Here is a 12,701-nt window from a genome sequence, read left to right as displayed (position 1 = left end):
AGTTACACACAACGTCTGTTTTTAATGCATTTGATGAGTTCTTATTTGTCTAATGAGTCAGGGCGGAAAATATTCCAAAATTAACATAATAATTATATGATTGTTTACGCTACGAAACAGGTGCTGCCAAGAAGTGGACATTTTAATATGCTGCAAGAAACAAACGGTAAGATGAACAACATCTTGGAATTTGGAATATAGACTTTTTGTCGTTTATATATATCTATCTATATATCTATAAAAACAGAGATGTGTGTGCCACAGACGATTTCTGATTGGTTAATCCAATAATCACATCTCCTAAAAAACTATGGTTCGTAGGCTTTTAACGATACCATAAAATATTATGGCTTTATTTATTGTCCATCTTGGAAGGGTTTAATTTTTTCCTAACTTGCGATTTACAAATTACAAAGATACGAAACTAACTTACAATCTAACAATCGAACCTCCGACATCACGGCCGTCATTATGAAACTAAACTAAAAAAAAAAAACCCGCGTTCACTCGTGGTCTTTACATTTCGGGTTTGGGTACGTGTGCAGTTTTCCATTGACATTAAAAAATGGAAATATTTTTAAAAAAATATATATTGTACGTACTCGTCATGGGATAAAGTTTTCCTACAGAAAAAATCACGTAATTTCATCAAGTAGTTATTTTTTTATAGCGAAAAAAGAAAAAAATCAACGCTACAAGCGAAATTAAACAGAAAGTTCAAGTAGGGGGATTTCCCCCTTTTTTTTTATAGCGAGGCCAAATTTCGCGAATTTGGCCATTTTTTAAAGCAGTTTGGCCTTCAAAATTTCTGTTTGGCCATTTTCTTCACCGATGAAATAAAAGAAGCAAATAAAAACAACGCAATAAAACTTTTAAAAATACGGCACACTTTTGTTGTTCTTGTTTGTTTTTTTTGGTAATTTTCCTTATTTTTTTATTTTTTCAAGATAATACTATTAAATGGACACTATTATGCCAAATTAGCCCCCCCCCTCCAAAAAAAAAAATGCACAAAAATTCGAGATTTAAGGTTTTGACGAGATAATTTAGCGAATTGTCCGGACTATTGCGAGATAACCATCCATTAGTTTTTCCTGAAATTTTGCCACAAATTGTATTTCATTACATAGATGTGCATAGTAACAACATTTTTTTGCCGAAAATTCCCGTTGCGTCTCCAGATTTCATCGGTGAAGAAAAAGGCCAAACAGAAATTTTGAAGGCCAAACTGCTTTAAAAAATAATATTTAATATATTCAACGATTTGACCTTTGAGAACTCTACCAAACTCCTCCTACAATTTTGGGTCTAAACAGTAAACACGTGATATTTTAGATATAGATTCCTTGGACATGGATCTAACTTATTAACTTTACTTGATCCCTAAACAATAAATGTTAAAAGGTCATAATAGGGGTCAAAGTTTTAAAAAATTGACCCTTTTTTTTTTTTCTCAGCATTAACCTCAAAACACCTGGGCAACGCCGGGCACCGATTGCTAGTAAAATATATATAGCAGGCCGCTCGTAATTGCCCGGTCGTGAAATATGCTTAAATATGATCTTTGATTATGCAGATTTCGCATTTATTATTATATTATATTGGACCCAATATATAGTAATGATTTAAAAAGTTTTTTAAAAAAATGACTCGTGCGCCACCACTGAAAATTGAAACCAAAACGTTTAGCTTACGATTTACTTTTTCCTTTTACGTTAATGCCTGAGATATTAAGACATGTGTGCTGCAAGGCTAAAAATTAAAACATAAACCAATAGCTATTACGTTACACATGCATATTCGTAATGCTGTTGTTCGACCTTCACCTGGCAAATTCCATGTTTTAATTTTCACACTTTTGCACCGCTTTTCTTCGGCCAAAACCCAAATATAAAGTTTCTCATGGGTTCAAATACCCTATATATTAAATTTCATGTCCGTAAACCAAAAACTGACAGAGGAGTTTGGTAGGTAATTTTTTAAAACAAATATATATATATATGCATACATAAATATATATATAGAAAGAGGTTTGTGTTTACTATAACCTTTTTACGTAAATATCACGCAAGTATAAATCATGTAGAATATCTGCATGAATATAATTACAAGTAATAGTTAACTAAAGATGATCATCACATAAGAAAACTGAAAAACGAATAGGAAATTAATTAAAATGAATGTTTAAAAGAATATGCAAATTAGCTAGATCTTTTGCAGATGAATGCAATTCCACGACCCATATATAATAAAGTTTTATTTTCTTTTTAAATAAATAGAAAAAAGGGTTTTTAATACGAATATCAATACATACACAAAAAACAAATTTATATATATAACTACTTCATTTACTCACATAAAATTAATATACAAAAGTATAAATTTATGTGTAAACTTTAAGTATTTATTTAAAAAGTGCTCAATACGTAGGTAGAGCTAGTTAGTAAGTTATAAAATATATATAGCGATTAAGCTACACTGAATATTCCGCGTTTAATCCACTCTAGGATTCTTCAGTAAGCCTGAAGTGTGCTAGAGTGAATTAAACGCGGAATATTCAGTATAGCTTAATCGCCATATATATTTAATAACTTACTAACTATATATATATATATATGACAAAAAGCCTATATTCCAAATATATATATATTTAATTATTTTCCACGGCACAGATCCGACAGTGGAAAGAACCTCGAGTTGCTTGGTTTATGTAAGTTAATAGACATTCTTGTGTGTGTGGCGTGTTTGCTCAGTTGGTAGAGTGCTCGCCTAACATGCAAGAGGCTCGGGTTTCAAATTCCGAGTTCGGATGTGTCTAACTGAGGGCAGAAGTCGAGTCTTCTGGTTTGTTGGCTTTCTTGGCTCTTGTGGGCTGCGACGTTGGTTCGGTTGTGGGAAATAATTATATATTCTCTCATATTTTCTGAATATATATATATATATATATATAAGAGCAAATAGTTAATAAAACATGTTAAAAAACACTTTGAAAAAGAGTTTAAAACATATTTAATTTGAAAAGGAAACACTAAATAAGTGGATAGACCTTAATCCGCGGAGTTTCGAAGAAAAACTTTCCTTCTCATCAGAGGGTAGGAATTAGCAAAATTAGTAGATTTTCGAAGAAATAATTTCCTTCTCATCAGAGGGTAGGAATTAGCAAAATTAGTGGATTTTGTTGCAAAAGTATTTGATGAAACTGCAAGTAAGACAAAGATCTTACTTGATAACAAAAAGTGAAGCAGAGGGAATAGGGTGGAGAAAAAAGTGATTTCACGTGAATGGATAGTCTAGTGAAAGGTAAATAATCCAATGACGGTAAAATCCAAAAATATTAATCCAAGAAAGTTAGTTAAATTTCCATTTGCACAAGTAAAATCTAAGGAAATCGTGTAATTGGAAGATGGTCCAAATAATCCAAAAGGCTGAAATCCGTAGAATAATTCGCAAATAGGTAAAAGAAAAAGAGGAAAGAAATCCAATAATATTATTAAAAGAAAAATAAGATATGCATTAAATTCGGCTGCCGAGACAAGGTGTAATTAAGAAAAATGAGTGAAGAAGAAGAGAGAAAAAATGAGTGAAAAATAAATGAGTGAAGAAGAAAAGAAAAAAAATGAGTGAAGAGGAAGAGAAAAAAGATTGAATGGTGATTGAATAAAATAGAAAATAGAAAAGCAAATGTCAAAATGATCCAGACAAGAAGACGTTATAGGCGCTAGACAAGCAAATGTCAAAATGACCCAGACAAGATGACGTTAAAGACGCCAAAAATATAGGGCAAAAAAACGTTAAAAGGCAACAAAAATATAGGGCAAAAAATATTTTTAATAACTCCTGCTGATATTTTCTTAAGTAATAACCTGTATATTTCAGTTAACCTCTTTTTTTTTTTTTTTTTTTTTTTTTTTACACAGTGATCACCACTTATCAAGGCCCGGAAGCCACTCAGGGATAAGGGTTATTGCAAGTACATTAAGTTAGTGAGGAGATTTGCTAAAGTGTTTACTTAAGGGGGCGGTTCATTAGGAATTTGTTAATATTGGACTTGAAGACATCCAAGTTGTAGTCCGGAGGGAAGCAGGCAGACAGAACAGAGTTCCACAGGCGTGCAGTTCTAAGAACGAAGCTTTGTTCATGGAATCCGCGTTTTGATTTAGGCACAGATATAGAGTGGGGGAAATTTTTCACAGTGGATTCAGCTAGACGGGTGTTTTTTGTGAAAGATTGGCGAGGGGGGACCAGAGATTGGAGTTCATACGAGCATCTGCCATGGAAATAACGATAAAACAAGGACAGGCTTGCAACGTCTCTTCTGTGGGAGAGAGGTTGCAGAGTAGAGAAAAGGGCATCCCCCACTAAGCCACAAAGTCTATTTTGTACTCTATCAAGGCAGGATAGCCTGTTTTTAGCAGCTCCTGCCCAGATATAGCAACAGTATTCCATTCTTGGACGTACTTGGCTTTTATATAGATAGAGAATTGCATCAGTAGTGAGATATCTTCTGGAGCAGTAGAAGGATCCCACCATCTTTCCAGCGACCTTGGCAACAGCCTTGATGTACGTGTTCCATTTCAGATCAGGAGTAAAGGTCAAACCCAGAAGCTTGTCAAAACACGGAGCTTCACCCAGACGAGAGCCATCCATCACAATTGATGCCAGCTGGGGATCAGAGCGTTGATGATGTAAGGATAGGAGTTTGGTTTTGGATGCATTAAAGGTAACCAGCCACATCTTCCGCCACTGAACCACGCGCTCGAGATCAGAGGAGAGAGAATCAGAGAGAACTTTGTCATTTACAGCCTTTGATGTGTTGCCGTAGATGGTTGTGTCATCAGCATAGATGTCAACGAATGATTTAAGTATGTGTTTAGGGAGGTCATTGATGTAGATCAGGAAGAGAGTTGGGCCCAGGATTGACCTGGATCATTTTGACATTTGCTTTTCTATTTTATATTTTATTCAATCTTTTTCTTCTTCTTTTTCACTCATTTTTTCTCTTCTTTTTCTTCACTCATATAAATATATATATATATATATATTTATATATATATACTAGCTGTACCCTGCCACGTGTTGTTGTGGCTCAATTTGGTGTAATAGAAAATTCTAATAAAAAGAGAAAATGTATGTTTCTTATATTCTTAGTACAGAAATTCACTCCAAAAAGTAAAAAAAAAGGCGAAAATGAAAAAAAAATGGTACTCTTGCAAAATTGGATCCAGATCCTCGGGAGTTACCGTCTCATGGCTTAGGCTTGACGAACACTTAATGGATTAAGCCAAACGTTGCTAAAACGTTGAAATGCTAAATAGAGCTTTTTTTTTTTTTATTGTATTCAAAAATGTGAGTTTTTAATTAATATTTGGGTGAGAGGGGGGGGGGGAGGTTACTATACACAGATTTGAAAAAGGTGTCCAAAAACGAATAAATGAAAGCAAAGGTAAGGTTAATTACGTTTCTACCTAACTGGATAATTTTTTAGCATTTTTATTTAATGTTTAATTGGCTCGAAAAACTCAGTGTTTATCGATGTATTTGAAAAAGACGAATGGTCGCGGACTCTGTTGAATAAGTTTGGGAAAATCAGTTAAAAGCTAAAAAACTATAAAAAAACAGTGTCAGAAACCCACTGATTATATGTTATTGTGACATAGGCTGACATATTCGGTGGGTTTCTGATAGTATTTTGAATAGGTTTTTAGTTTTAAATCATTTTCCCAAACTTAACATCATCAACAGTGTCCGCCATCATTTGTATTTTTCAAATACACTGATAAATACTGTTTTTTAAGCTGACTAAACGTTACAGTAATTAAACGGGTTTGTATTACTAAACACAGAAACGAAAAAGTTGTCGAAAAATAAATATAACAAATAAATGTTATCAAAGGCAAGATAAGTTACTTTTCTACTTAACTGGATAAGATTTTAATTTTTTTATTTAGTATAAAATGTTTAATCGGTTTAAAAACATGTAGTGTTTATCGGTATATTTGAAAAATACAAATGGCAGCAGACTGTGTTGAACACGTTAAGTTTGGGAAAATGAGTTAAAACTAAAAAACTATATAAAATACTGTCAGTAATTCACTCAATATATGCTACCGTGACATAGGCAGACATGTATTCGGTGGTTTTTAACAGTATTTTGTATAGTTTTAACTCATTTTCCCAAACTTAACGTGTTTAACACAGAGTTTGCCGCCATTTGTAATTTTCAAATATAGCAGTAAACGCTGTGTTTTTCGAGCTGAATAAACATTTTACATTAAAAAAAATTAAAAAAATTATCCATTTTGGTAATAAAGGAACATATCTTGCCTTTGATAATATTTGTTATATATGTTACCGTGACATAGGCAGACATGTATTCGGTGGTTTTTAACAGTATTTTGTATAGTTTTTTAGTTTTAACTCATTTTCCCAAACTTAACGTGTTTGACACAGAGTCTGCCACCATTTGTAATTTTCAAATATAGCAGTAAATGCTGTGTTTTTCGAGTCGAATAAACATTTTGCATTAAAAAAAAACTAAAATGATCCATTTTGGTAATGAAGTAACATATCTTGCCTTTGATAATATTTGTTATACATTTATTTTTTGACGACTTTCTCGAATCTATATGTACAGTAGTACAAACCCAATAAAAACACTAAAAATTATCCAATTAGGTAGAAAAGTAACTTATCTTGCCTTTGAAAATATTTACTTGTTACATATTTGTTTTTGTTGACAAATTTTTCAAGTCTTTGTGCAAGTACAACACCGAAGGGTGTATTTTTCTGTCTAATTTTATTTTTGGTGCCATGCTTAAATTTAAATTTCATGATATCTTTTTTTTTTAGGGGGGGGGTATTTTTTTTACATTAGGTCCACCTCCACGATTTTCGACTATGCCGAATAAGAAAATCTCTTAAAATTGGCAGAGGCAAGTAGTTTTCGAGATATAAAGACCTGTACTATGCACTATAATTCACTGGCAGCCATGAATAAACACTCCCAAGCTCCCCATATTAAGAACGGCTTTTGAAATAAACAACACCCATGCCTAACCACGTGTTTTAATTTTTACCTGTCTTTCGTCTGTTAAAAACGGCTTTTGGAATACATACCACCATTCTCCCCATGTTAAGAATGGCTTTCGGAATTAATAACCCCAACCTACCCATGTTAAAAATTGTGGAGGTGGACCTAATGTGAAAATTTACCTTTTGTTTTTTCAATAAATTGTTAGTTGAAATCACAGAATAATGACAAAACACCATCCCCTCCTCTTGGTAAGAATGGCTGAAAAAATAACGATTTTCTTAGTAGAAATTTTTCTGTATTTCACCTAACAATTTTTAGTGCTAATGCACTTACTGATCCGTGCTATTTTTTAAATTGTATTTCCAAGTTTAATTAAAGTTTTATGATATGTTTTGTTATTCAATTGTAAGGTTTAAGTACAGAATAGGTACAAAACACCCTCCCCTCCCCATGTTAAAAACAAACAACTTTGACTTCGACTTTTATGCTTCAACTCAAAACGTAAGCGAGCAACTTTTTTTTGCCTGATATAATAAAGAAATAAATTTTAAATTAAAATATTTGGAAGATAAACAAATGAATTATGTTTTTTTTTTTTTTTTACTTATCGAGTAAACAGAAAATGAAATCTTCTAATTCGTCTCGTTCAATCGTGGTGTATGAAATGAATTGAAACGGAAGTTCAGTTTTACCAATAAAACCGGTCCACAGTATCGGCTTACGAAAAATATTTTTATTTTTAATATTTTTATAATTGGCGATGTTAATTTATTTTAATAACACAGAAACATCCCTCGACTCTAAAGATGGATTGTCTGAAAATTTCAAATAAATTGGTAATGTAGAAATATGGTTTTATCTATTTTGAACGAACCAAGAATTACATTTATATATATATATATATATATATATATATATATATATATATATATATATATATATATATATATATATACTAGCTGTACCCGGCCACGTATTGCTCAGTTTGTTTAAATGGAAAACAAAAAAGACAAAATGTATGTTTCTAAACACTTGTGGATAAACAAAATATTTTTGAGACTTGTTGATGGTTATTACAAACCACCATCGAAATGAAATGAAAATGGTATATCTGTTGAAGTCATTACAATGCGAGTTCGCTGTCCTTTCTTCCTTAGGTTGACAGAAGAGGAATATGAGGATTTCGTAAACATTTTCATGCTTCTGCAGATTTAGAGATTTTCTAATTTGCCATCTGTAGAACACGCATCATGTACTTGTCCATGTGAGATGCAATCAGGGTGAAGATGTAAGTCACACAAATATACAAATTCTCACTGAGCCTTGTTAATAGCTATTGCAAACGCCAAGCAAATTGTGAAGTTCAATATCTTAAATTAAAATGGTATATCCGTTAAAATCGTTCAATGCACGTTCGCTGCCCATACTTCCTAGGGTTGACAGAGGGAAAAACATGAAGGTTTAATTTTACTATCAACATGTATGTGAGTATGCACTAGAAAATCTTGTAAATTAAAAATTTAGCCGATTTTCTTTTTGTATGAAAGTATAGTGTTTTATCAAGAATAAATCCATAGAAAAATTGAAAAGAAAAATTTAAAGAATAAACAAAGAAAATGCATTTTCATATAATTGAATTCATTCAAAATGTATCGCAAAACAAAAACAAATAACATTTAATATATTTGTAGTTTTAAAAATTAAAAAAAAACTTCCAAGACTAATATATATATATATATATATATATATATATATATATATATATATATATATATATATATATATATATATAGTCTTGGAAGTTTTTTTTTAATATTAATATATATATATATATATATATATATATATAGTCTTGGAAGTTTTTTTTTCATTTTTAAAACTACAAATATATTAAATGTTATTTGTTTTTGTTTTGCGATACTTTTTGAATGAATTCAATTATATGAAAATGCATTTTCTTTGTTTATTCTTTAAATTTTTCTTTTCAATTCAACACAGATAACAAAAAACCTTATCCTCCTCAATCAGAACGACAAACTAAACAACATACTTAAAACAACAAAAATAATAAAAAGCAAACGCCAACCCAAAAACTTAAAACACATCCTAACTTCCTCAAAACTCGTCCCACACACTACAAAAGGAGTTACAAAATGCAACAAGCCGCGATGTGGAGTATGTGACATAATAATAGAAGGTAACACATGCACATTCAAAAACCCAGCACAAACATTCAAAATAAAAAAGGATCTAAATTGCACCTCCAGAAATGTAGTATATGCACTAAGATGCACAACATGCAACAAATCCTACATAGGCGCCACCAAAAATTTCAGCAATAGAGTGGCCTTACATAAGAGCAACATCAAAATTGCAGATAACAGACACCTCTATGTTTCAAAACACGTACACACATGCAGTGGAAACAGCTTCAAAATAATGCCAATCTTCCAAACAGACAATTATTTTTATTTACTTACACAGGAAAAAAAACTTCATCACCAGATTCACTCCTGAACTGAACAGAACCTAATACCATCACACAAAAACATGAAATACAAGGTACACTCGCATGCACACCCATACACATACACATATACACACCCACACATAAATCAGAATCGACACATTAAAACACATACACGTGCGCGCATACAACCACACACAGACATAACACCCCTATCTATAATACAACACACTGAACAACACCAACCCTACTTAACCTCGAAACCAACAACACTAGGAAACACCTAGAATCATAGTATAATATCTGTTCCAACACCTCGCTCCCTCCTCAGTCAGTGGAGGAGAACCCCCTCATGACTGAAACAACTATCATCCCTTCTATCATCCCCCTCCCATACCTATACCCCCTCCAAGCCCCCCCCCCCCTCTGGGGAACAAAATCTTCCCCACACTAGGAACCGATCCTGGGTCTGACCATACCCACATGGGGAGACAAATAAATAGAAACATTAAAAAATTTCCTATTTTAAATACACCCCTCTTTCTAAACACAATATAAGGAATACCCGAAAAGACTAAAACGAAAAATCACAATACTAAAATCCAAGAATCCAAAAAATAAATATCAAAATAGAATGAAAGCACCCCTACCCTTATTTTAGAAGAGCTAGTCCCCCACCTCCCCACACATACACATTAGTAACGACCTCGGATCACAGCCGCCTTCCTAAGGAAGCAAATAACCCCCAAATACTATAAAACAATATACACATTCCCAAACCAATAAAAGCAAACACGCACACGCACACACACGCGCGCGCACACACACACACACACACACACACACACACACACACACACACCCTACCCCACTCTAAAGGAAAAGAAAAAACATTAGGAGAAAGAGTTAGCGACTACACCCAGGTCAACGGTCTCCCTCACAAGCCCAATAAAAGAGCTATAAAATTGAACATGCCAATGAATAATAAACACTTACAAGCCTCCACCCCTTGAAAAAACTTCAAATTAACTACGAAAATCGCCATTTTTACATCTCCAACACATTTGAAAATAATTTCTGACGAGGACGCATCACAGAACGTCTGAAACGCGCGTAAAAACGATTTCAATTACTTAAAAACATTATTACAATGATCCAAACATAATTCTCAATGAAAAACCAAGACACGGAATAATAAAATAATGTTAAAAAATACACATTGTTGGTGACTACTCCCTTATTTAAATATATATATATATATATATATATATATATATATATATATATATATATATATATATATAATCATGAACTAGGATTAAGATTTAAATTTGCATGTAATATCTTTTCTGTATCCGTTATGGTTAATTAAGAATTAGGGTAAGGTGTAGAATAGTTAACAATCGAGAACAAGTGGTGATGAGGTGTATCAGAATTTTTGTAGGAATTTTTGATACCCCTAACACGAAACTGCGATAAAAATATAAAAAAAACTCGTAATTTCTCTTTTAAAAGTGGATTGTTTATTTTCTTTATGGATTATACTTCCAAAATAAACTATTAAAGTTGTATAAAAAGTAATAGAAATATTTTTTTTTAAACAATAATGAAATTAATTGAATTTTACGAGTTCAGTATTTTTCAATTTTTAAATTTTTGTCTATTGATTCTATTTTTACAATATTTTCAGGGTCAATGTGAAATTTTATGTTCTTTCCAATAAACTGAATATAATATTTAGACAAACGTTTTTTTTTTAATACACGCCCCCCTATTTTGAAATGTCTATTAAAAAGTAAATAATTAATTTGTGTGCCGAAGTTTTATATATCACAAATTGAAGATAAAAGATCAATAGATAAAATATTCTAATTTAAAACACCAAAAAAAGAACAGTTTTTTGGAAATTTACCTATAAAATCCGAAGTTTAAAACCTTTTTAAAAAAAACACGTTGCTTGTATTTTTTTTATTTTTATTTTTTTAATGAAACCTTGGTTCTTGCTCCTTTAATTGAAAAAAAAATTAGGGTTTGAATTACATTTTTCGAGTAGTTATAAGCTTGGAAAGACAGGGGGTCGAATTATTCAATATTTTACACGAAGCTTCTGACACACCTATCACATGTCACGTGAAAAAAACAAACATAGTCAGAATCATTTTTCGTTGAATCATGGAAGACTTAACTAATTTTGATATGACAATCAGGTAGATAACATTGCTTATTGCTGAAATTGAAAAAAAAAAGTGAAAGTAGTCATTATTTTTTTAGCTAAAAATCAACTTTTCGGCTGTCGGATTTCACTACAATAACAAAGAAGCAGACTTTTTATCGGCCGACTTGTATAATGTACACCCAGTATATATATGTTTTTAATTTAATCTTTTTTTTCAATTTTGGAGCGGATTATTAGCAATTACAAACTAAGAAATTAAACCAAAATTCAAAAAATTCAATATTAACAATTTTTTAAGTTTCTAATACAAAGTTTTAGTAAATTGATCCCGCTAATTGAAACCACTCAACGGAAACACGAAACCGAATTATTGCCTGTATGGTTCTTTTTGGGGGTTTTCTTTTGTTTCTTTTTTTCCAATATTTTCAGCAGATTATTATTGATTAGACACTCAGCTACCAGATTCTGAAAAAAAAAAATTAAATACAAAGAATTCAATATTTAAAGATTTTTAGGGATCGCTTAGTTTCTAATACAACATAAGTAGAAGTAGAAGTTTGTGGTGATATCATGATTAAGCTTGTTCTTACTTAGTGTGTTAATGTTATTTTTAAGTAAAAATAATATTTATGTTTAGATATACATTCCAAAACTCATTTCATTTTAAATAATTTATGTGACTGAAATAGGAATTAATCGCAATTAGTAAAACTGTTCAATGACAAATAATTCAACAGACTCTTCAATAACTCGGTTTCGTGTATCCACCCAGTGATTCCAATATAGGAGAGAGATTTACCAGAAGATTTTATTTGAAACTGAGCACCCCCATAAAAGTCATTAGATATTGATTATTTTATTGAATTTTCTTTCTGTAGACTTTTATCGATTAAATATTTAACGATTAAATTTTTAACAATTTTCATACCAAATGTTTTTAATACTCATTTTTATTAATATATTTATTTAAAAAAAGTGAATTATATACGATACATTTATAAAATCAAATAAACATAATAAAAACG

Source organism: Euprymna scolopes, chromosome 18 (assembly GCF_053919585.1).
Source record: "Euprymna scolopes isolate OS-2025 chromosome 18, ASM5391958v1, whole genome shotgun sequence".
NCBI classification, from domain to species: Eukaryota; Metazoa; Mollusca; class Cephalopoda; order Sepiida; family Sepiolidae; genus Euprymna; species Euprymna scolopes.
Note: the sequence above shows the minus strand (reverse complement) of the source record.